This window comes from Scyliorhinus torazame, chromosome 12 (genome assembly GCF_047496885.1).
Source record: "Scyliorhinus torazame isolate Kashiwa2021f chromosome 12, sScyTor2.1, whole genome shotgun sequence".
NCBI classification, from domain to species: Eukaryota; Metazoa; Chordata; class Chondrichthyes; order Carcharhiniformes; family Scyliorhinidae; genus Scyliorhinus; species Scyliorhinus torazame.
The window spans coordinates 67,645,428-67,667,243 of NC_092718.1; the positions used below are offsets into that span (position 1 = coordinate 67,645,428).

At 53.1% G+C, this 21,816-nt stretch overlaps 1 protein-coding gene across 1 annotated transcript in view; it reads right to left on the reverse strand.

The window, feature by feature from the left end:
- Nucleotides 1–21,816, reverse strand: part of LOC140386464 (alpha-tectorin-like) — a 78,175-nt gene that overhangs the window by 33,399 nt on the left and 22,960 nt on the right. The window lies entirely within an intron of this gene.

Genomic DNA, 21,816 nt, shown 5'->3' on the forward strand with positions numbered 1-21,816 from the left:
AAATCAGCTCTGTTATGTGCTCAACTGATTATCTCAAATTGGTTCTGAGTGCAGCTATCAGCATACTCAGGGTTGTTCAGCAATTACTGTCCAATTGTAGATTCACATCGAACAGCAATTTGGTTTTGACCATGAGACATAGGAGCAGAAAAAGGCCATTCTGCCCATCGGGTTTCCTCTGCCATTCAATGGGATCATAACAGATCTGATATGATAATCCTCAACTCCACTTTCCCACCTCATCTCCATAGCCCTTGATTCCCTGACTGATTATAGGAATTACATATAGCTCTTGGGACAAAATACATCAGGGATATGGGGGGGGAAGGCAGGATCAGGGTAGTGAACTTGATAGTCAGCCATGATCATAATGAATGGTGGAGCAGGCTCAAAGGGCCGAATGGCCTCCGTCTGCTTCTATTTTCTATGCATGACTCTATGTAAAAGAAATGGGTTTTGCAAATATGGACTGGTTGAGTATGATCCAGACATTCAGGCCTGTCACCTTTTCTGAATTATCTGAGAGCTTGGGCAATCAAAACTCCACACCCCAACCAAAAACCCTAAACCCTCAACCCAGGCCCTAAAATCCATACCCCAACCCTGACCCTAAAACATCCACACCCCAACCCAAACTCCCAACCCTGACTCTAAAACCCCGCACCCCCTATCCAAACACCCAACCCTGACCCTAGAACCCCACACCCCCAACTCAAACTCTCAAGCCCTGACTCTAAAACACCCACTTCCCAACCCAAACCCCCAATACTGACCCTAAACCCCCCAACCCAAACCTCCAACCCCGACTCTAAAACCCCCACACCCCAACCCAAACCCCCAACCCGGACTCGAAAACCACCACATCCCCTATCCAAACCCCCAACCCTGACTCGAAAACCACCACATCCCCTATCCAAACCCACAACACGGACTCTAAAACCCCCACCCCAAACACCCAACCCCGACTCTAAAACCCCACACCCCAACGCAAAGCCTCACACCCCCAACCCTGACTCTAAAACCCCCACCCCAAACTCCCCAAACACCCAACACTGACTCTAAAACCCCACACCCCCAACCCAAACTCCCCAAACACCCAACACTGACTCTAAAACCCCACACCCCCAACCCAAACTCCCCAAACCCCGAACCCTGACTCTAAAAACCCCACACCCCAACCCAAACCCTCAACCCCCCAACCCTCACTCTAAAACCACCACCCCCCACCCCAAACTCCCCAACCCTGATTCTAAAAACCCCACACCCCCAACCCAAACTCCACAAACCCCCAACCCTGACTCTAAAACCCCCACACCCCAACCCAAACTCCCCAAAGCCCCATCCCTGACTCTAAACCCCCAAACCCCTACCCCCACCCCAAACTCCCCAACCCTGACTCTAAAAACCCCACATCCCCAACCCAAACTCCCCAAACCCCCAACCCTGACTCTAAAACACCCACACCCCAACCCAAACTCCCCAAACCCCCAACCTTGACCCTAAACTCCCCAAACCCCCACCCCAAACTCCCCAACCCTGACTCTAAAACCCCACCCCAAACTCCCCAAACCCCCAACCCTGACTCTAAAACCCCCACACCCCAACCCAAACTCCCCAAGCCCCCAACCCTGACTCTAAAACCCCCCACCCCAAACTCCCCAAACCCCCAACCCTGACTCTAAAACTCGACACCCCCAACCCAAACCCTCAAACCTCCAACCCTGACTCTAAAACCCCCACACCCCAACCCAAACCCGCAACCCTCACTCTAAAACCCCCCCACCCCAACCCAAACTCCCCAAACACCCAACCCTGACTCTAAAACCCCCACACCCCCAACCAAACTCCCCAAACCCCCAACCCTGACTCTAAATACCCCACACCCCCAACCCAAACTCCCCAAACCCTGAACCCTGACTCTAAAAACCCCACACCCCAACCCAAACTCCCCAAAGCCCCATCCCTGACTCTAAACCCCCCAAACCCCCAACCCCACCCCAAACCCCCCAACCCTGATTCTAAAAACCCCACACCCCCAACCCAAACTCCACAAACCCCCAACCCGGACTCTAAAACCCCCACACCCCAACCCAATCTCTCCAAAGCCCCAGCCCTGACTCTAAACCCCCCAAACCCCCACCCCCACCCCAAACCCCCCAACCCTGACTCTAAAAACCCCACACCCCCAACCAAACTCCCCAAACTCCCAACCCTGACTCTAAATACCCCACAACCCAACCCAAACCCTCAAACCTCCCTCCCTAACTCTAAAACCCCAACCACCGCACCCCAAACTCCCCAAACCCCCAACCATGACTCTAAATCCCCCCCCACCCCAACCCAAACCTCCAACCCTGACTCTAAAACCCCCACACCCCAACCCAAACTCCTCAAACTCCCAACCCTGACTCGAAAACCCCCACCCCCCCATCCCAAACCCCCAATCCTGACTCTAAAGCCCCACCCCCAACCCAAATCCCCAACCCTGACCCTAAAACACCATACCCCAACACAAACCACCAACCCTGACTCTAAAACCCCCACACCCCCAACCCAAACTCCCCAAACCCCCAACCCTGACTCTAAAACCCCCACATCCCCAATCCAAACTCCCCAAACCTCCAACCCCGACTCTAAAACCCCCACACCCCAACCCAAACCCCCAACCCTGACTCGAAAACCACCACATCCCCTATCCAAACCCACAACACTGACTCTAAAACCACCACATCCCCAATCCAAACTCCCCAAACCCCCAACCCTGACTCTAAAACCCCCACCCCACCATCCCAAACTCCCCAAACACCCAACCCCGACTCTAAAACCCCACACCCCAACGCAAAGCCTCACACCCCCAACCCTGACTCTAAAACCCCCACCTCCCACCCCAAACTCCCCAAACACCCAACACTGACTCTAAAATCCCACACCCCCAACCCAAACTCCCCAAACCCCGAACCCGGACTCTAAAATCCCCACACCCCAACCCAAACCCTCAACCCCCCAACCCTGACTCTAAAACCACCACCCCCCACCCCAAACTCCCCAACCCTGATTCTAAAAACCCCACACCCCCAACCCAAACTCCACAAACCCCCAACCCTGACTCTAAAAAACCCACACCCCAACCCAAACTCCCCAAAGCCCCATCCCTGACTCTAAACCCCCAAACCCCTACCCCCACCCCAAACTCCCCAACCCTGACTCTAAAAACCCCACATCCCCAACCCAAACTCCCCAAACCCCCAACCCTGACTCTAAAAACCCCACACCCCAACCCAAACTCCCCAAAGCCCCATCACTGACTCTAAACCCCCAAACCTCTACCCCCACCCCAAACTCCCCAACCCTGACTCTAAAACCCCACCCCAAACCTGACTCTAAAACCCCCACACCCCAAACTCCCCAAACCCCCAACCCTGACTCTAAAACTCGACACCCCCAATCCAAACTCCCCAAACCCCCAAACCTGACTCTTAAAAACCCCACACCCCAACCCAAACCCGCAACCCTCACTCTAAAACACCCCCACCCCAACCCAAACTCCCCAAACACCCATCCCTGACTCTAAACTCCCCAAACCCCCAACCCTGACTCTAAAACATCCACACCCCCAACCCAAACTCCCCATAGCCCCATCACTGACTCTAAAACCCCCACACCCCCAACCCAAACTCCCCAAAGCCCGATCCCTGACTCTAAACCCCCCAAACCCCCACCCCAAACTCCCCAACCCTGACTCTAAAAACCCCACACCCCCAACCCAAACTCCCCAAACCCCCAACCTTGACCCTAAACCCCCCAAACCCTCACCCCAAACTCCCCAACCCTGACTCTAAAACCCCCACCCCAAACTCCCCAAACCCCCAACCCCCCACACCCCAACCCAAACTCCAAGCCCCCAACCCTGACTCCAAAACCCCCCACCCCAAACTCCCCAAACCCCCAACCCTGACTCTAAAACTCGACACCCCCAATCCAAACTCCCCAAACCCCGACTCTAAAAACCCCACACCCCAACCCAAACCCTCAAACCTCCAACCCTGATTCTAAAACCCCCCCCGCCCTACCCACACTCCCCAAACCCCCAACCCTGACTCTAAAACCCCCACACTCCCAACCAAACTCCTCAAACCACCAACCCTGAATCTAAAACCCCCACAACCCACCCCAAACCCCCAACCCTCACTCTAAAACCCTACCCCCCCAATCGAAACTCCCCAAACCAGACTCTAAAAACCCCACACCCCAACCCAAACCCTCAAAACTCCAACCCTGACTCTAAAACCCCCACACCCCAACCCAAACCCACAACCCTCACTCTAAAACCCCCCCACCCCAACCCAAACTCCCCAAACACCCAACCCTGACTCTAAAACCCCCACACCCCCAACCAAACTCCCCAAACCCCAACCCTGACTCACAATACCCCACACCCCAACCTAAACCCTCAAACCTCCCTCCCTAACTCTAAAACCCCAACCACCACACCCCAAACTCCCCAAACCCCCAACCCTGACTCTAAATCCCCCCCACCCCAACCCAAACCTCCAACCCTGACTCTAAAACCCCCATACCCCAACCCAAACTCCTCAAACCCCCAACACTGACTCAAAAACCCCCACCCCCCATCCCAAACCCCCAACCCTGACTCTAAAGCCCCACCCCAACCCAAACCCCCAACCCTGACCCTAAAACACCATACCCCAACCCAAACCACCAACCCTGACTCTAAAACCCCCACACCCACAACCCAAACTCCCAACCCTGACTCTAAAACACCCACTCCCCCAACCCAAGCTCCCCAAACCCCCAAGCCTGACTCTAAAACTCCCACTCCCCCAACCCAAGCTCCCCAAACCCCCAAGCCTGACTCTAAAACTCCCACCCCCCAACCAAACTGCTCAAAGCCCAAACCCTGACTCTAAATCCCCCCACCCCCAACCAAAACTCCTGAAACCCCCAACCCTGACACTAAAATTCCCACCCCCCCACCTCAAACTCCCCAAATCCCTAACCCTGACTGCAAAACAAAACCCCCACACCCCCAACCCAAACTCCCCAAACCCCCAACCCTGACTCTAAAACCCCCACACCCCCAACCAAACCCCCAACCCTGACTCTAAAACCCCCACACCCCCAACCAAACTCCCCAAACCCGACTCTAAACCCCCCAAACCCCCAACACTGAATCTTTAAAACCACCGCACCGCCAACCCAAACTCCCCAAACCCCCAACCCTGACTGTAAGACACCCACACCCCAACCCAAACTCCCCAAACCCACAACCTTGACTCTAAACCCCCCAAACCCCCACCCCAAACTCCCCAAACCCCCAACCCTGACTCTAAAACCCCCACACCCCAACCCAAACTCCCCAAGCCCCCAACCCGGACTCTAAAACCCCCCACCCCAAACTTCCCAAACCCCCAACCCTGACTCTAAAACCCGACACCCCCAATCCAAACTACCCAAACCTCCAACCCTGACTCTAAAACGCCCACCGCCCTACCCAAACTCCCCAAACCCCCATCCCTGACTCTAAAACCCCCACACTCCCAACCAAACTCCTCAAACCCCCAACCCTGACTCTAAATCCCCCACAACCCACCCCAAACCCCCAACCCTCACTCTAAAACCCCACCACCCCCACCCCATACTCCCCAAACCCCCAACACTGACTCTAAAACCTGACCCCCCAATCGAAACTCCCCAAACCTGACTCTAAAAACCCCACACCCCAACCCAAACCCTCAAAACTCCAACCCTGACTCTCAAACCCCCACCCCCCTACCCAAATCCCCAACCCCCCAACCCTGACTCTAAAACCCCCACACTCCCAACCAAACTCCTCAAACCCCCAACCCTGACTCTAAACCCCCCCACTCCAATCCAAACACCACAAACCCCCAACCCTGACTCTAAAACACCCACACTCCCAACCAAACTCCCCAAACCCCCAACCCGGACTCTAAAACCCCCACACCCCAACCCAAACCCCCAACCCTCACTCTAAAACCCCCCCACCCCAACCCAAACTCCCCAAACCCCCAACCCTGACTCTAAAACCCCCACACCCTAACCCAAACTCCTCAAATCCCCAACCCTGACTCAAAAACCCCCACCCCCCATCCCAAACCCCCAACCCTGACTCTAAAGCCCCACCCCCAACCCAAACCCCCAACCCTGACCCTAAAACACCATACCCCAACCCAAACCGCCAACCCTGACTCTAAAACCCCCGCACCGCCAACCCAAACTCCCCAAACCCAACTCTAAACCCCCCAAACCCCCAATCCAAACCCCCCAAACCCCCAACCCGGACTCTAAAACCCCCGCACCGCCAACCCAAACTTTCCAAACCCCCAATACTGACTCTAAAACCCCACACCCCCAACCAAACTCCCCAAACCCCCAACCCTGACTCTTAAACCCCCACACCCCCAAACAAACTCCCAACCCTGACTCTAAAACCCCCACACCCCAACCCAAACCCCCAACCCTCACTCTAAAACCCCGCCATCCCCAACCCAAACTCCCCAAACACTCAAACTCCCAACCCGGACTCTAAAACCCCCCACCCCCAACCCAAACTCCTGAAACCCCCAACCCTGACACTAAAATTCCCCCCCCCCACCTCAAACTCCCCAAATTCCTAACCCTGACTGCAAAACAAAAACCCCCACACCCCAACCCAAACTCCTCAAATCCCCAACCCTGACTCGAAAACCCCCACCCCCCCATCCCAAACCCCCAACCCTGACTCTAAAGCCCCACCCCCAACCCAAACCCCCAACCCTGACCCTAAAACACCATACCCCAACCCAAACCGCCAACCCTGACTCTAAAACCCCCACACCCACAACCAAACCCCCCAAACCCCCAACCCGGACTCTAAAACCCCCGCACCGCCAACCCAAACTCCCCAAACCCGACTCTAAACCCCCCAAACCCCCAATCCAAACCCCCCAAACCCCCAACCCGGACTCTAAAACCCCCGCACCGCCAACCCAAACTTTCCAAACGCCCAATACTGACTCTAAAACCCCACACCCCCAACCAAACTCCCCAAACTCCCAACCCTGACTCTTAAACCCCCACACCCCCAAACAAACTCCCCAAACCCCCAACTCTGACTCTAAAACCCCCACACCCCAACCCAAACTCCCAACCCTCACTCTAAAACCCCGCCATCCCCAACCCAAACTCCCCATAGAACATAGAAAATACAGCACAGAACAGGCCCTTCGGCCCACGATGTTGTGCCGAACCTTTGTCCTAGATTAATTATAGATTATCATAGAATTTACAGTGCAGAAGGAGGCCATTCGGCCCCCTGAGTCTGCACCGGCTCTTGGAAAGAGCACCCCACCCAAACTCAACACCAAGGGCAATTTTGGACACTAAGGGCAATTTATCATGGCCAATCCACCTACCCTGCACATCTTTGGACTGTGGGAGGAAACCGGAGCACCCGGAGGAAACCCACGCAGACACGGGGAGGACGTGCAGACTCCGCACAGACAGTGACCCAAGCCGGAATCGAACCTGGGACCCTGGAGCTGTGAAGCAATTGTGCTATCCACAATGCTACCGTGCTGCCCTTAAGAACAAATAAATCGACAATATATCATCTTACCGTAATCCATGTACCTATCCAATAGCTGCTTGAAGGTCCCTAATGTTTCTGACTCAACTACTTCCACAGGCAGTGCATTCCATGCCCCCACTACTCTCTGGGTAAAGAACCTACCTCTGATATCCCTCCAATATCTTCCACCTTTCACCTTAAATTTATGTCCCCTTGTAATGGTTTGTTCCACCCGGGGAAAAAGTCTCGGACAGTCTACTCTATCTATTCCCCTCATCATCTTATAAACCTCTATCAAGTCGCCCCTCATCCTTCTCCGTTCTAATGAGAAAAGGCCTAGCACCCTCAACCTTTCCTCGTAAGACCTACTCTCCATTCCAGGTAACATCCTGGTAAATCTTCTTTGCACCTTTTCCAAAGCTTCCACATCCTTCCTAAAATGAGGTGACCAGAACTGTACACAGTTCTCCAAATGTGGCCTTACCAAATTTTGTACAGCTGCATCATCACCTCACGGCTCTTAAATTCAATCCCTCTGTTAATGAACGCGAGCACACCATAGGCCTTCTTCACAGCTCTATCCACTTGAGTGGCAACTTTCAAAGATGTATGAACATAGACCCCAAGATCTCTCTGCTCCTCCACATTGCCAAGAACTCTACCGTTAACCCTGTATTCCGCATTCATATTTGTCCTTCCAAAATGGACAACCTCACACTTTTCAGGGTTAAATTCCATCTGCCACTTCTCAGCCCAGCTCTGCATCCTATCTATGTCTCTTTGCAGCCGACAACAGCCCTATCCACAACTCCACCAATCTTCGTATCGTCTACAAATTTACTGACCCACCCTTCAACTCCCTCATCCAAGTCATTAATGAAAATCACAAACAGCAGAGGACCCAGAACTGATCCCTGTGGTACGCCACTGGTAACTGGGATCCAGGCTGACTATTTGCCATCCACCACCACTCTCTGACTTCTATCGGTTAGCCAGTTCGTTATCCAACTGGCCAAATTTCCCACTATCCCATGCCTCCTTACTTTCTGCAGAAGCCTACCATGGGGAACCTTATCAAATGCCTTACTAAAATCTATGTACACTACATCCACTGCTTTACCTTCATCCACATGCTTGGTCACCTCCTCAAAGAATTCAATAAGATTTGTAAGGCAAGACCTACCCCTCACAAATCCGTGCTGACTATCCCTAATCAAGCAGTGTCTTTCCAGATGCTCAGAAATCCTATCCTTCAGTACCCTTTCCATTACTTTGCCTACCACCGAAGTAAGACTAACTGGCCTGTAATTCCCAGGGTTATCCCTAGTCCCTTTTTTGAACAGGGGCACGACATTCGCCACTCTCCAATCCCCTGGTACCACCCCTGTTGACAGTGAGGACGAAAAGATCATTGCCAACGGCTCTGCAATTTCATCTCTTGCTTCCCATAGAATCCTTGGATATATCCAGTCAGGCCCGGGGGACTTGTCTATCCTCAAGTTTTTCAAAATGCCCAACACATCTTCCTTCCTAACAAGTATTTCCTCGAGCTTACCAGTCTGTTTCACACTGTCCTCTCCAACAATATCGCCCCTCTCATTTGTAAATACAGAAGAAAAGTACTCGTTCAAGACCTCTCCTATCTCTTCAGACTCAATACACAATCTCCCGCTACTGTCCTAGATCGGACCTACCCTCGCTCTAGTCATTCTCATATTTCTCACATATGTGTAAAAGGCCTTGGGGTTTTCCTTGATCCGACCCGCCAAAGATTGTTCATGCCCTCTCTTAGCTCTCCTAATCCCTTTCTTCAGTTCCCTCCTGGCTATCTTGTATCCCTCCAATGCCCTGTCTGAACCTGGTTTCCTCAGCCTTACATAAGTCTCCTTTTTCCTCTTAACAAGACATTCAACCTCTCTTGTCAACCATGGTTCCCTCACTCGACCATCTCTTCCCTGCCTGACAGGGACATACATATCAAGGACACGTAGTACCTGTTCCTTGAACAAGTTCCACATTTCACTTGTGTCCTTCCCTGACAGCCTATGTTCCCAACTTATGCACTTCAATTCTTGTCTGACAACATCGTGTTTCCCCTTCCCCCAATTGTAAACCTTGCCCTGTTGCACGCACCTATCCCTCTCCATTACTAAAGTGAAAGTCACAGAATTGTGGTCACTATCTCCAAAATGCTCCCCCACTAACAAATCTATCACTTGCTCTGGTTCATTACCAAGTACTAAATCCAATATTGCCCCTCCTCTGGTCGGACAATCTACATACTGTGTTAGAAAAGCTTCCTGGACACACTGCACAAACACCACCCCATCCAAACTATTTGATCTAAAGAGTTTCCACTCAATATTTGGGAAGTTAAAGTCACCCATGACTACTACCCAGTGACTTCTGCACCTTTCCAAAATCTGTTTCCCAATCTGTTCCTCCACATCTCTGCTACTATTGGGGGGCCTATAGAAAACTCCTAACAAGGTGACTGCTCCTTTCCTATTTCTGACTTCAACCCATACTACCTCATTAGGGTGATACTCCTCGAACTGCCTTTCTGCAGCTGTTATACTATCTCTAATTAATAATGCCACCCCCCCCACCTCTTTTACCACCCTCCCTCATCTTATTGAAACATCTATAACCAGGGACCTCCAACAACCATTTCTGCCCCTCTTCTATCCAAGTTTCCGTGATGGCCACCACATCGTAGTCCCAAGTACCGATCCGTGCCTTAAGTTCACCCACCTTATTCCTGATGCTTCTTGCGTTGAAGTATACACACTTCAACCCATCTCCGTGCCTGCAAGTACTCTCCTTTGTCAGTGTTCCCTTCTCCACTGCCTCATTACACGCTTTGGCGTCCTGAATATCGGCTACCTTAGTTGCTGGACTACAAATCCGGTTCCCATTCCCCTGCCAAATTAGTTTAAACCCTCCCGAAGAGTACTAGAAAACCTCCCTCCCAGGATATTGGTGCCCCGCTGGTTCAGATGCAACCCGTCCTGCTTGTACAGGTCCCACCTTCCCCAGAATGCGCTCCAATTATCCAAATACCTGAAGCCCTCCCTCCTACACCATTCCTGCAGCCATGTGTTCAACTGCACTCTCTCCCTATTCCTAGCCTCGCTATCACGTGGCACCGACAACAAACCAGAGATGACAACTCTGTCTGTCCTGGCTTTTAACTTCCAGCCTAACTCCCTAAACTTGTTTATTACCTCCACACCCCTTTTCCTACCTATGTCGTTGGTACCAATGTGCACCACGACTTCTGGCTGCTTGCCCTCCCCCTTAAGGATCCTGAAGACACGATCCGAGACATCCCTGACCCTGGCACCCGGGAGGGAACATACCTTCCGGGAGTCTCGCTCGCGACCACAGAACCTCCTATCTATTCCCCTAACCATTGAATCTCCTACAACTATTGCTTTTCTATTCTCCCCCCTTCCCTTCTGAGCCCCAGAGCCAGACTCAGTGCCAGAGACCTGGCCGCTAGGGCCTTCCCCCGGTAGGTCATCGCCTCCAACAGCATCCAAAACGGTATACTTGTTTTGAAGGGGAATGGCCACGAGGGATCCCTGCACTGTCTGCCTGTTTGTTTTTTTCCCCCTGACAGTCACCCAGCTATTCTTGTCCTGTACCTTGGGTGTGGTTACCTCCCTGTAACTCTTCTCAATCACCCCCTCTGCCTCCCTGATGATCCGAAGTTCATCCATCTTCAGCTCCAGTTCCCTAACACGGTCTTTGAGGAGCTGAAGTTGGGTGCACTTCCCGCAGGTATAGTCAGCGGGGACACCGGTAGTATCCTTCATCACCCACATCCTACAGGAGGAGCATGCAACTGGCCTAGCCTCCATCCCCTCTTACCTGACAGAATATAGCTGCCCTGTGGACTAACTAGATCTCCGCCCTCCGACTCTGCTCCCAGTCAGCTACACTTTCTGTGAACTCCTGGCTCTCTTCTCACTCTTTGCGGAAATGTCGGAAACAAAATGAAAGCAGCACCTTACTCACTCCTCACCTAACTCCCTCGGTCACCAAACTCTTACTATAGCACTCAAAAAGCACCAAATTCAGCACTCCCTCGGTCACCAAACTCTTACTATAGCACTCAAAAAGCACCAAATTCAGCACTCAGTGCAAACAAAGTCTGCATTGTAGGGGATCACTTTTATACTGTGAATCTAGCCTCTGAAAACTGGCCTAATCCAATTAACAAGCTCCAGCTGCAAGTGCCTACAAGTAGAAGCCTGTTTAAAGCTGATTGAAAATTCACCTTCTTCTAAACCAAACAGCAACTTTTAAGTTAATTAACTAAATAAAAGAAAGACTATACTTTAGATAAAAATGAAGCCTTATCCTCCCTCGGTCACCAAACTCTCACTATAGCACTCAAAAAGCACCAAATTCAGCACTCAGTGCAAACCCTGACTATAAACCCCCCACACCCCCAATCAAACTCCCCAAACCCCCAACCCGGACTCTAAAACCCCCACCCCACAATCCAAACTCCTCAAACCCCCAACCCTGACTCTAAAACCCCCACACCCAAACCCAAACCCCCAACACTGATCTAAAACCCCCACACCCAAACCCAAACTCCTCAAACCCCGCACCCTGACTCTAAAAAACCCTATACCCCAACCCAAACTTCTCAAACCCCCAATCCTGACTCAAAAACCCCCACACACCCAACCCAAACTCCGCAAACCCCCAACCCTGGCTCTAAAACTCCACCCCCCCAATCCAAACCTCACTCTAAAACCCCCACACCCCCAACCAAACTCCCCAAATCCCTAACCCTGACTTTAAAGCTCCACCCCCCAATCCAAACTCCCCAAACCCCCAACCCGGACTCTAAAACCCCCACACCCCCAACCCAAACTCCCCAAACCCCCAACCCTGACTCTAAAAAACCCACACCCCAACCCAAATCCCCAACCCTGACTCTAAAACCCCCACACCCCCATTCCAAACTCCCCAACCCTGGCCCTAAAACCCCACACACAACCCAAACCCCCAACCCTGGCTCTAAACCCCCCATATCCCCAACCCAAACTTCTCAAACCCCCAACCCTGACTCTAAAACCCCCCCACCCCAACCAAAACTCCGCAAACCCCCAACCCTGGCTCTAAAACGTCCACCCCCCCAATCCAAACCTCACTCTAAAACCCCCACACCCCCAACCAAACTCCCCAAATCCCTAACCCTGACTTTAAAGCTCCACCCCCCAATCCAAACTCCCCAAACCCACAACCCGGACTCTAAAACCCCCACACCCCCAACCCAAACTCCCCAAACCCCCAACCCTGACTCTAAAAAACCCACACCCCAACCCAAACCCCCAACCCTGACTCTAAAACCCCCACACCCCCATTCCAAACTCCCCAACCCTGGCCCTAAAACCCCACACACATCCCAAACCCCCAACCCTGGCTATAAACCCCCCATATCCCCAACCCAAACTCCCCAAACCCCCAACCCTGACTCTAAAACCCCCCCACCCCAACCCAAACCCTCAACCCTGACTCTAAACGCCCTACACACCCAACCCAAACTCCCCAAACCCCCAACCCTGACTCTAAAATCCACACACCCCCAACCCAAACTCCCCAAACCCCCAACCCTGACTCTAAAAAACCCACACCCCAACCCAAACTCCCCAAACCCCCAACCCGGACTCTAAAACCCCCCCACCTCCACCCCAAACCCTCAAACCCCAACCCGGACTCTAAAACCCCCAGACCCCCAACCCAAACCCACAACCCCAACTCGAAAATCCCCCCACCCCAACCTAAACTCCCCAAACCCCCAAACCTGACTCTAAAATCCACCCCCCCACCCCAAACTCCCCAAATCCCTAACCCTGACTCCAAAACTCCAACCCCCTACACCCAACACAAACACCTGAACCCTCCAACCCTGACCCTCCAGCCTCCATGCTCCAACCCTTCAACCCTGACCCCAACCCCACACCCAATCCCTCCAAACCTGACCCTTACCCCCCCCACTCCAGCCTCCACGCTCCAACTCTCCAACACTGACTCCAACCCCACACCCAAACCTGACCCTTACACCCTCCCCCCCCCACTCCAGCCTCCACGCTCCAACACTGACTTCAACCCCACATCCAAACCCTCCAAACTTGATGCCAACCACCACACCCCCAACCCCCACACCCTAATCCTTAAAACCTGACCGTAACACCGAAACCCAATCCCAAATTCCAACCCCCCCTGCACTCAAATCTTCCAACCTTGACTCCCAATCCCAACCCCACTCACCAACCTCCGCACTCTCACATTCCAGCCCTGATCCCAACCTGCACAGTCCATCCCTCCAACACTGACACCAAACCCCACATCCTAACCCATCAACCCTGACCCCCTCACACCCCAATCCCACACTCCAACCCTCCAACCTTGACCCCCAATTCCAGCCCCACTCTCCAACATCTACATCCTGATATTCCAGCCTTGATTCCAACCCGCACGGCCCCAACCCTCCAACCCTGACGCCAAACCCCACACCCTAACCCTTAAACCCTGACCATAACCCCAAAGCCCAACCCCAAACCCCAACCCTCTAACTTTGACCCACAAGCTTAACACCACAGTCCAACTTCCACACCTCAACCATCCACCTCTGACCTCAACCCCACACCCATTCATCCAGCCCCACACACTAATCCCCATACCCATGCCCACACAGAACATAATAACCAAGCCTACACTCCAACCTCCACACACCAACTCTCCAAACCTGACCCTAACCCACTCCAACACCGCAGCTCTCCAACTTTGGCCCTAACCCCAAACCGCACCCCACACCCCAACTCCCAAACCTCCACCTCCAACCATGACACTAAACCCAAATCCCAACCTCATACCCCAACCCTCTAACCTTGACCCCAATCTGAACCTACCAACACTAATATCCTGAGGGTTACCATTGATCAGAAACTGAACTGGACTAGCCATGTTAATATTATGGCTACCAGGACAGGTCAAAGGCTAGGATTCTGATGGTGAGTAACTCACTTCCAGACTCCCCAAAGCCAGTCCACCATCTACAGGGCACCAGTCAGGAGTGTAATGGAATGCTCTCCACTTGCCTGGATGAGTGCAGCTCCAACAACACTCATCAAGGACAAAGCAGCCCGCTTGATTGCTCCCCCTTCCACAAACATTCAACCCACCACCACCGACGAGCAGTGGCAGCCACATGTCCCATCTACAAAATGCACTGTAGTAACTCACCAAGGTTCCTTAGACAGCACCTTTCAAACCCACAACCACTACCATGTAGAAGGGTAAGAGCAGCAGATACCTGGGAACACCACCTGGAGGTTCCCCTCGAAGTCACCCATCACCCTGACTTGGAAATACATTGCCGTTCCTCCACTGTCGCTGGGGCAACATCCTGGAACTCCCTCCCTAACAGCACAGTGGGTGCACCTACACCTCTAGCACTGCATTGGTTCAAGAAGGCAACTCACCACCACCTTCTGAAGGGCAACTAGGGATGGGCAACAAATGCTGACCTAACCAGCAACGCCCACATCCCGTAAATGAATTTAAAAAAAACAACTCCCATAAGTCAATCCTCCAACCCTGACCCCAACACTCACACCCAAACCCTCCAACTCTGGTGCCAACCACCACATCCCAACACCCACACCCCAATCCTCAAATTCTGACCATAACACCCAAACCCAACTTCACATTCCAACCCCCACACCCTTGACCCCAAACCCAACCCCACTCTCCAACCCCCACATCCTGACACTCCAGTCCGGACCACAAACCCCACCAACCCTGACCCCAAACCCCACACCCAACCCACCAACTCTGACCCTTAACCTCACACCACAACCCCACACCCTGACCTCATCCCCAAACCCTACTCCCCACTCCAACCCCACACCCCAATCATTCAACCCTACAACCCTAAACCCATTCTCCAACCCCACACCCCAACCCTGACCCCAAACCGACACCCTAACTCCCATACCTCAACCCTCTAACCATGACCGTAAGCCCCAACCCCACACCCCAACAACCCCCAAACCTGACCCGAACTCCCAAACCCAACACCCATACCCAATACCATAGCCCAACCTTCCAACGTTGACCCTTTTGTGAGGGCCACGAAGAATCCAGCACGAGTTTCAAGGATACAAAGAAATAACATTTATTTACAATAACATATATATACATAACAGCAGCAACCTCACTTGCTGCTTACTCCTTCCTGCTGGTTCCAAACTGGCCAGCTTTATTTATACAGGGAGTCTGCTAATGATTTCTCCGCCCCACTCATTGGGGAAGCTCATAATCCCACAGGATTGTGGGATTGCCATTAGTCCCCAGCCAATGGTAAGCAGGCAGGTTATAACATTCCCCCAAAGTCCAAGGAATCCACCGAAGACCTTGGCGAAGGAGGGCGTCAGACTCGTTTTGCCGCAGGCCGGACACCATTTGCACGAGGCACTGGATCGGGCGGTGTGTAATGAGACGGAGACCGTCGCTTCCGTGATGAACGGCGTAACGGTTGTACATCCACGGCCCGTGGGCCCGAGCATTCCCCCTCTGATGCGTCCTGTGTCTCCATCTCGGACACCTCTGGTGCCTCTGTCATCTCGGCGTCTCTATCTCCGCGCAGTTCTGTAACGACCTGCGCAGGCTTTGAGTGAGGCACCAGAGGAAGATTGTGTGGACTACTTTCTATTGTCTCTGGTCTCTGCGGCTGTAGAAATGAGCTCCGGGGGCAGGAAATCTTTGGAAGGGATGGTCTTCTGGACCGAACGTGGTCTACATGCTTGTGCTGGAGACGACCCTGGGTTTGCACCTGGTAAGATATAGGGCCCGTTTGGTGAAAGATTATGCCAGGGACCCACTGGGCACCACAAGCAAAATTGCGAACGAACACTGGGTCACCGGGCACAAACTGCCGAATCGGCCGATGCCGAGAAAAACCATGTCCCTGCCGTTCTTGTGTGCGGCGTACTTTTGCGCCAATGTCCGGGAAAACCATACTAAGGTCGGTGCGAAGTCTCCGGCCCATTAGGAGTTCTGCGGGAGCTACCCCAGTCACTGCATGGGGGGTGGTCCTATACGAAAACAAAAAGCGAGCCAGTCTCGTGTCCATTGATCCGGAAGACTGCTTCTTTAGGCCTTGTTTGAATGTCTGCACTGCGCGCTCTGCCAACCCATTTGAAGCCAGGTGGTAGGGGGCAGTGCGGATATGGCGTATGCCGTTCATCTTCATGAACCTCGCAAACTCCTCACTGGTGAATGGAGTGCCGTTATCCGTGACCAGCACTTCGGGAGGGCCATGTGTACTAAAAGACAAACGCAACTTCTCAATTGTTGCGCAGGACGTTGTGCCTAGCATCTTATGCATCTCTAGCCATTTAGACTGGGCGTCGATTAATAAAAGGAACATGGATCCTTGAAAAGGGCCGGCACAATCCGCATGCAAGCACGCCCAAGGCTGCCCTGGCCATTCCCAGTGATGTAGGGCCGCGACCGTCGGAAACTTCTGATGCTCCTGACAAATGGAGCAGTTTTGGGCCACCTTCTCAATGTTGGCGTCGAGGCCTGGCCACCAAATATAACTCCGGGCCAACATTTTCATTTTGGTCACACCTGGATGCCCATTGTGCAAGTCTCTTAGTATCAGCTCTTGTCCTTTTTCCGGGACAATCACACGTGTCCCCCACAAAAGGATGCCGTCTTCCACGCTGAATTCTGACAGCTTGGAGGAAAATGCCCGCAACTCGCCTGGGAGCTGTCTATGCTGCCCACCATACAGGACTATGTGTCGAACCTTTGACAGGACTGGCTCCGTCTGGGTCCACTCACGGATCTGTGATGCTGTGACAGGCAAGGTGTCCATAAAATTTAGGGTTGCAACCACCTAGGGTCGACATGGGGCCAGTCGATAAAGACAATCAGGTCAGTGCGTTGGCATTCGCTATCTGCGTTCCTGGTTTGTGCTCCAGAGAATACTCGTATGCAGCGAGCAACAAAGCCCAGTGCTGGATCCGTGCGGAAGCAATGGGCGGTATTGGCTTATCCTCTCTGAAAAGGCCAGCAGAGGCTTATGATCAGTTACGATAGTGAAGTGGCAGCCATACACGTACTGGTGGAAACGTTTCACCGCAAAGACCACTGCCAGGCCCTCCTTCTCGATCTGCGCGTACTTTTTTTCCGCTGCAGTCAATGTGCGGGAGGCGAAAGCTATCGGCCGCTCGGCCCCGTTCTCCATCTTGTGGGACAGGACGGCCCCAATACCATACGGGGATGCATCACATGTGACGAGCAAAGGCTTTCCAGGATCATAGTGGGTTAGTAACCCAGACGACGACAATTGTTGCTTTACCCGCCGGAAAGCGGTTTCTTGCAGTTGACCCCAAACCCAGGTGTGATTTTTCTTTAGCAGAAGATGCAAAGGGGCCAGCGTAGTTGCCAGATTGGGGAGGAACTTCCCGTAATAGTTTACGAGACCGAGAAAAGAACAAAGATGCGAAGTGTCAGTCAGGGTGGGGGCCTGTTGAATCGTGCGCACCTTCTCTGCGACGGGGTGCAAACCTTCGTGGTCCACCCGATAACCCAGGTAGACTAATTCCTTCGCCTGAATGACGCACTTTGTGCGACGTAAACGGACTCCAGCCTCTGAAAAGCTTCGAAGGACAGCCTCCAGATTTTCCAAATGTTCCTGCTCCGACGTCCCTGTGATCAAAACGTCGTCTAAGTAGACAGCGACACGCGGTAAACCTCTCAAAATGCCCTCCATAACGCGTTGAAAAATAGCGCAGGCAGAGGATACTCCAAAGGGCAAACGTGTATATTCATACAGGCCCCGGTGTGTATTAATCGTCACATATGGTCGGGAGGCAGGGTCCAGCTCCAACTGCAGGTAGGCGTGACTCATATCTAATTTTGTGAACGAGAGTCCACCTGCAAGCTTTCCGTAGAGATCCTCTATGCGAGGCATTGGATATCGGTCGAGTCGGGAAGCCGTATTCACTGTAAGTATATAGTCGCCGCATAAGCGAACTGTGGCATCTGGCTTCATTACAGGTACAATTGGTGCTGCCCAGTCAGCGAAACGGACGGGCCTGATAATACCCAAAGTTTCCAAACTAGTGAGCTCCCCTTCTACCTTCTCGAGCAAGGCGGAAGGCACCGGGTGCACCCGGAAATAGCACAGCGTGGCTCCTGGTTCGACTTGGATATGGGCTATGGCCCCTTTTATTTTCCCCAAACCGGGCTGGAATACATCTGGGTATCGTCCTAGCACCTCGGTCAACCCTCCAGAAACTGTTTGGAGGATGTGCTGCCACTGCAACCGCAAATGGCGCAACCAGTCCCGACCCAACAGGCTGGGCCCATGGCTGCGCACCACGATAAGTGGGAAACACCCCTCCTGGCATCCATAAACAACAGGGGTCATCGTAGTTCCTGCAATGTAAAATGGGTCCCCCGTATAGGTGGCCAACCTGGCCTGTGTGTCGGTTAATGTAAGGGTCTGTATACCCTGCTTGATGCGGTCGAATGTCCTCTGGTGATCACGGAGACCGCTGCGCCAGTGTCCAACTCCATCTCAAGCGGGTGACCATTGACCCGCACTGTCACCTTAATGGGGGCCACACGGGGAGCTGCCACACAATGCAGCTGCTGGCAGACGTCCTCCGTCTCCACGTCCTCAGGAGTAGTCGCCGCAGGTTCATCCACATGGAAGGTAGGGCCTCTCGGAACGACGGCGCCTCTGGCGCCCCCAGAACCAGCGTCCGCGACGGGGTCGACATGGCTCCTCATCCATTGGTTCTGGAGAAGGCTCCCTTCGGGGAGGAATGTCCGATGGCCAATGGCGTCGATCCGGACGTCGTCTCGCCCAAGGTACCGCAGGAGTGCGGGGGGACGTTTTTGGACGGAAAAGGTTGCGCCCAAGGCCTGCACTTCCATTCCCAGTATCTCCTGCACTACTCGTTCTGCGCTCTCTCGGGACAATACTATTTGAATGGCCTGTTGAAAAGTCAATGTTGGCTGAGCTAACAACTTTCTCTGGGTGGCCACATTGTTAATACCGCAAACCAAACGGTCGCGTAACATTTCTGACAAGGTCTCACCATAGTCACAGTACTCTGCAATCCTGCGTAGCCTGGATAGAAAGTCGGCGAGGGTCCTCTCAGCGGTATTAAACCGGTAACGTTGGACTTTCGTGGACGGGGTTGGGTTAAAATGCTGCCCCACTAAATTCACAAGTTCATCAAACATCTTGGTGTCCGGCGCAGCTGGGTACGTAAGGCTCCTAATCACCCCAAATGTATGTGGGCCGCAGGCGGTGAGCAATCTGACCACCTGGCGCTCGTTTTCGGTGATATTATTTGCCCCAAAATAGTAACGCATCCGTTGTGCGTACTGGTTCCAGCTTTCCAGCGCAGCATCAAAAACATCCAAACGTCCGTACAGAGGCATGGTATAATAGAAAACAACTTCCAACCTGTATCCAACAAAAATCCAGGGAGGTGACTTCAGCAGTGTAGACAGCTATTCACTTTAACCCTCGTCGCCAGTTTTGTGAGGGCCATGAATGTAACTTGGCTCATACTCCCACAGGATTGTGGGATTGTCATTAGTCCTCAGCCAATGGTAAGCAGGCAGGTTATAACGGACCCTAATGCCCAAACGCCTCCCCAACCCTCTAACCATGGCCCTAACATCCAAATCCAACCCCACACTCCAACCGCCACCCCACCCCCACAGCCCAACCCTCATACTCCCAACCCTAACCCCAACCCAAACCCACAAACCTACTAGTCCTGACCCCAACTGCACACCCCTGTTCTCCAACCCTGACCCTAACCCCCAATCTCTACACCCCAACCCCCACACCCACCTACAACACCCAATCCAACACTGACCCTGAACCCCCTGCCCAAACCCTCCAAACCGACCCTAACCCCCAACCCCACACTCCTACCCTGGCCCTCACCCCAAACCCTACCTCACCCCACAGCCCAACCCTCAAACCCTGACACTAATCTTCAAACTCATCCCACACACCCCAACCCAAATCTACTAACCCTGACCCTAACCCCCACCCTCCGCACCCCAAACCCCATACTGAACCCCCACACCCCAACCCTCCAATCCTGACTCCACGTCCCAACCCCCACACTCCAACCCTCCAATCTTGACATTGCACCCCAACCCCGACAACCCACACCCCCAATCTTAATCGTCCAACATTAACCCTAACTCCCAAACCCAACCCCACACCCCAACATTCCAACCTGACCCCACACTCCAACCCCCATACCCGGGGCCTAGCCCTCCAATCCTAATTCTAACCCCCAAACCAACACTGCACCGCAGCCCCCAACACTGACCCCAAATGCTAATTCCCATACCCCAAACCTCTTACCCCAACTCTAACCACCAAATCCAACCCCACACCCCACACCTCAACCCTAACCCTCCAACACTAAACCTAATTCCTAAACCCAGCCTCACACCCCAACCATCCAACCCCAACTCCTATCCCCAAACTCTAACCCCTACACCCCAACCCCCATACCCTGACTCTCCAACCCTGACCCTAAAATCCCAAACCCAACCCCAAACCCCACACCCCAACCTCACACCTAACACTCCCGTACCTGAACCCTCAATCCGTGACACTAACCCACAAACTTAACCCCCACACTCCAACCTAGACCCTGCCAACCCCAAACCTGAAACCTTGGCCCTAAACCCCAAATCCAACTCCTCAACCCCCCACACCCCAACCCCCACTCCTAACCCCCCCCCCCACAGCCCAACCCCCCACGGCCCAAACCCACCCCCAACCCCCCACACCCCAACCCCCACCCCTAACCCCCCACACCCCAACCTCCACACCCTATCCCCCACACCCCAACCTCCACACCCCATCCCCCACCCCTAACTTCCCACAGCCCAAACCCAACCCCCCACACCCTAACATTCTCCTAAACTGCCACTCAAAATCTTTATTAGCAGATGATCTTTCAGATAATAATCCAATTAGCTTTGAGAATTGCTCCCACATGTTTAACTATATTTGAATATTTAATTTTGCTCCTTATTATTTTCAGGACGAATGATGTTTCTTGCACACCAATTCTTTCTGCCAAATAATGATTCTGTCCTGTGAACCTGCAGCCAATTTGCACACCAATCACCAC